Source organism: Oryctolagus cuniculus, chromosome 10, assembly GCF_051225735.1.
Source record: "Oryctolagus cuniculus isolate XC-2025 breed Fujian yellow rabbit chromosome 10, ASM5122573v1, whole genome shotgun sequence".
Classification (NCBI taxonomy): domain Eukaryota; kingdom Metazoa; phylum Chordata; class Mammalia; order Lagomorpha; family Leporidae; genus Oryctolagus; species Oryctolagus cuniculus.
In genome coordinates this window covers 112,815,397-112,820,564 of record NC_142876.1, presented here as the reverse complement: position 1 = coordinate 112,820,564, position 5,168 = coordinate 112,815,397, and positions in this window count along the sequence as shown.

Here is a 5,168-nt window from a genome sequence, read left to right as displayed (position 1 = left end):
CTTGTGGTTCAAGATCAAACGGATAGAGAAGTCACCAAGGCTTTTTGAGCTGGCAGTGGCTACCCCACTAGACTTCCACTTTCCCAGCTCTCTGGCAGCTAGGTGTGGATTTGTGATTTAATAATGGCCAGCGGGGACGGAGTCAGAGTGTGCGCTTAAGCCATGCTCCTGAGCGAGCAGCATCCTCACCCTCTCCCTCCAATGCTGAGGTGACCGCAGCCTACTTGAATTTAGAAACGAAGTACAGTGGAACAAAACTGGAACCCATGTATCACTTTCTCATATGCATTTTTTTTTCAAGATTTATTTATTTGAAAGTTATAGAAAGAGGTAGAGAGGTCTTCCATCTGCTGGTCCAATCCCCAGATGGTCGCAACGGCCGGAGCTGGACCGATCCGAAGCCAGGAATTTGCTCCCAGTCTCCCGCCCGAGTGCAGGGGCCCAAGGACTTGGGCCATCTTCTACTGCTTTCCCAGACCATAGCAGAGAGCTGGATTGGAAGTGGAGCAGCCAGGACTAGAACCGGCGCCCCTATGGGATGCCAGCACCTCAGGCAAGGCTTCAACCAGCTGCACCACAGCGCTGGCCCGTCATATGCTTTTTTTTTTTTTTTTTTTTTTGACAGGCAGAGTGGACAGTGAGAGAGAGAGAGACAAGATCCGAAGGCAGAAGCCAGGTACTTATCCTGGTCTCCCATGGGGTGCAGGGCCCAAGCACTTGGGCCATCCTCCACTGCACTCCCTGGCCACAGCAGAGAGCTGGACAGGAAGAGGGGCAACCAGGACAGAATCCAGCGCCCCCACCGGGACTAGAACCCGGGGTGCTGGCACTGCAGGCAGAGGATTAGCCTAGTGAGCCGCGGCGCTGCCCCATCATTGCATTTTCAATGAACTTTTTGAAAATCCGTACTATAGTAAGGAAGCCAGAGTACTCCTCTCTAGTCTCACTTAACTCTGTAACGTGGAGAAACAGCAAGTCGCTCTACTTGCAGCAGCTTAACCTTTACCTTGGATAACATATGGTCCCAAAAAGGGTCATTTCTAGCACAGACTACTTTCACTCATCAGTGCCTTTATCCACAAGTCCCTGGCTCCTGAGGCAGACATTTGGCTCGGCAGCCAGTCCCCCATTTGGTTTGCCTGCATCACAGTGCCTGGGTTCAAGCTATGGCGCTGCTCTCCATTCCAGCACTCTGGGAGGAAGACAAGGAGAGTTCAAGTGACTGGGTCCCTGCCACACTCGGGGAGTGAGTCAGTACATTAAAACTCTTCCAAATAAAAATTTTTAAGAAAAAAAAAAATCCAACTCAGCTCACGCAGACCCAAGATAGCAGGGTTCAAGAAGCGGTCCTTCCAGCAGTCACTCCCCTACTTACCTGAATTCCACCTCGGGAATCCTCTGGGAATGGGACATGTTCACTCACACTCGCTACCCCCAAGTGACAGAGGCTGGTTCACTCGCCATTATGTCCCCAACGGCCAGGACTGGGCCAGGCTGAAGCAAAGAACCTGGAATCCAATCCAGGTGGTCCCATGTGGGTAGCAGGGACCCAAGGAGTCAACAGCTATTGTCCCAGGGTGTGCATTACTGGAAGCTGGAATCTGAAGCAGAGATGGGGGATTCAGACCCAGAACTTGACACAGGATGTGGGCAACCCAATTGGCAACTTAATTGCTGCACCAAATGTGTGCCCCTTTATGAAGCTGATACCAATTTTGCCACCTGGAAGTGGGGTGATTTTCTCACAGCTAAAAATGTGGACACAGCTTTGGACTTAGGCAATGTGCAGAGGCTGAAAAATTGAGAAGAGCAAAAACTTAGAAGGCTGGCTGTTATAGAAATATGGATGGGAACACCCCCATTAGTGAGAACTAAGAAAAGAAAGAAAATAAATCTTTATGAGTAAGGCCTGGGGTTCTTGGTATCTGAAGTACATGAGCACCCGTTGAAGTTGTTTGCTCCACTTCCCATTCAGCTCCCTAACTCACCAGGGCAAGTAACAAAGGCCACTGTCCTTCAATGGCCTGCAACCCACCCAGGAGACAGGGAGTGAATCAGCAGCTGGAAGATTTATCACTCTGATTTTCAGATTTTTAAAATTGACCTACTGGGGCCAGCGCTGTGGCACAGTGGGTTAACGCCCTGGCCTGAAGCGCTGGCATCCCATATTGGCACTGGTTCAAGACCCAGCTGCTCCACTACCTGCCCAGCTCTCTATGGCCCAGAAAAGCAACAGAAGATGGCCCGAGTCTTTGGGCCCCTGCACCCATGTGGGAGACCCGGAAGAAGCTCCTGGCTCCAGATTGGTGCAGCTCCGGCCGTTGCGGCCATTTGGGGAGTGAACCATCGAATGAAAGACCTCTCTCTCTGCCTCTCCTCTCTGTGTAACTCTTTGAGGTAAATAATCTTAAAAATTTTTAAATTGACCTACTAAATACTGACATTAAAAGTGCTGCTAGGGGCTGGCCCTATGGCATAGTGGGTTAAGCCACCACCTACAGTGCCGGCATCCCACAAGGGCAGCAGTTGGAGTCCTGGTTGCCCCACTTCTGATCCAGCTTTCTGCTAATGTACCTGGAAGCAGCAGATGGCTCAAGTGCTTGGGTCCTTGCACCTACCTGAGAAATCCTGGCTTTTGACCTGTCCCAATCCTGGCCGTTGCGGCCATTGAGAGTGAACCAGTAGAAGGAGAATATTGCTAACTTTGCCTTTCAAATAAATACTTGGGGGGAGGGGGCAACAAAATGGCAGAAACTAGGAACCACCTTGGCAAGAGCCAGGGCTGAAGCTAAAATTATTCCCTCACATTTCTCTAACGGAGTGAATTCCCATGACACACACAGAAGATCTACAGTTCTGTGGGAATTTTACACCAGAAGAACCACTATCAGTTTAACCTGTGACAAAGGACAAAATGGAGGCCATTTAACTCCTCAAACTATAGGCAGTCAACAGGCTGATAAACCTATTCAGCTGACTAGGTATTGCCTTTCTCAGGAGGCTTGTGTCCCAGATCATTTTGAAACCTTGGTATTTGCTCAGCTTTGAAATTGCTTGCAATCAACCCAAAATTCCTTTTCTCATTTTCTCCCATTTTTTTTAAGGATTAACTTGAGGTAGAGTTACAGAGGGATAAAAATATCTTCATTCTTCACTGGTTCACCAAAGGGCCACAATGGCTGGAGCTGTGCCGGTCTGAAGCCAGGAGCCTCTTAGTCTCCCACATGGGTGCAGGGGCCCAAGCACCGGGGCCATCTTCTACTGGCTTCCCAGGCCATAAGCAGAACTGCATCAGGAGCAGCAGCTGGTGATGCAGGCAGAGGCTCAGCCTAATACATCACACCGCCAGCCCCCATGTTCTTGCACTTGAAGGGGACTGTTTACTACTGGTAGCCTATGCCCATCCTACCATTCAGTGTTGGGGGGGGAGGGGAGCGGACTGCTGTTGCACAGCAGGTAAAGCCACTACCTGCAGCACTGGCATCGGGTACCAGTTCAGGCCCCAGCTACTCCACTTCGAATTCTGCTATGGCCTGGGATAGTAGTAGAAGATGGCCCAAGTCCTTGGGTGTTTTCACCTGCCTGGGAGACCCGGAAGAAGCTCCTAGCTCCAGATCAGCACAGCTCCGGCCATTGTGGCCATCTGCAGAGTGAACCAGCAGATAGAAGACTTCTCTCCCTCTCTGTAGCTCTGCCTTTCAAATAAATAATAATCGTTTCTCAGCCTTTTCACTAAGTACAGTATCAAATAAATATTTTAAAAAATAATTAAGTGTAGGGCCGGCGCCGCGGCTCACTAGGCTAATCCTCCGCCTAGCGGCGCCGGCACACCGGGTTCTAGTCCCAGTCAGGGCGCCGGATTCTGTCCCGGTTGCCCCTCTTCCAGGCCAGCCCTCTGCTGTGGCCAGGGAGTGCAGTGGAGGATGGCCCAGGTGCTTGGGCCCTGCACCCCATGGGAGACCAGGAAAAGCACCTGGCTCCTGGCTCCTGCCATCGGATCAGCGCGGTGCGCGGGCCGCGGCGGCCATTGGAGGGTGAACCAACGGCAAAGGAAGACCTTTCTCTCTCTCTCTCTCTCTCACTGTCCACTCTGCCTGTCAAAAAAAAAAAAAAAAAAAAAAAAGAAGTGTAGGAGCTGGGACTGCCACCCACATGGTATGCTGGTGCCATAGGCAGCAGCTTTACCTGCTATGCCATAGCACCAGTCCTGAAAGCAGTAACTTTTTGAGATTTACAATTAGGTGAAGAATTTTGCTTTAGGATGGATATGTCTCAGTCCTACATGGTTTCAGTAATTTAACTTTTTCATTTGAAAGGAGTTTAACCAGACAGGGAGGGACCTGTGCTGTGGCAGTTAAGCTGCTGAATACAATGCCAGCCAGCATCTCTACTGAGTGCACTTGAGTCCTAGATACTCAGCCTCTGATCCAGCTCCCTGCTAATATACCTGAGAAAGCAGCATTTGATAACACAAGTGCTTGGTGTTCCTGCTACCCATATATATGAGAAACCTAGTTGGAGCTCTACCTGCTTGGTCCCAAAGATAGTAGCCATGCATTTAAAGTGGTCCTGAACTAACTACACCAGGCCTATTTCTTGCAAAATATGCTGGCATCCCACACTGGGAGTTCCTAGGATTAGGCTGGTATAGATGCTGGGAGGCAGTAGTGATAAATAGTTGGGTTCTGTTGTGGTCAGAGAGCTGTCTCTCACACAATAAAAAACCTTTCAATAACATAAAAGGCAGGAGGGCAAGTGTTTGGCATGGTGTTCGAGATGCTTCTGGGGACATCAACTTGCTGAGCCCTAGCTTCTCACCCAGCTTCCTGATGCACACAGTCGGGAGAGAGGCAGGTGATGGCTTAAGTACTTCGGTCCTTGCCACCCACGTGGAAAACCAGACTGGGTCGCAGACTGCTGCCTTCTGCCTAGCTGTGACAGGCATATGGGGAGTTAAGATGCAAGATTTCTCTGCCTTTTCAAATAAGTCAATCTTTAAAAGAAATGTTCAAAAGAAACACAAAACTAAAAGGTATCGTTACAATGAAGTTTTCTATAGCTCTGCAAGACATCTCAAAGTTCCCAAACCTTGTGTCCTCATATAGCAATTATGTTTTACTGAAGTCATGACTGTGTTAGTACAAAAAGAAAAAGTCCAAACTGTCAGC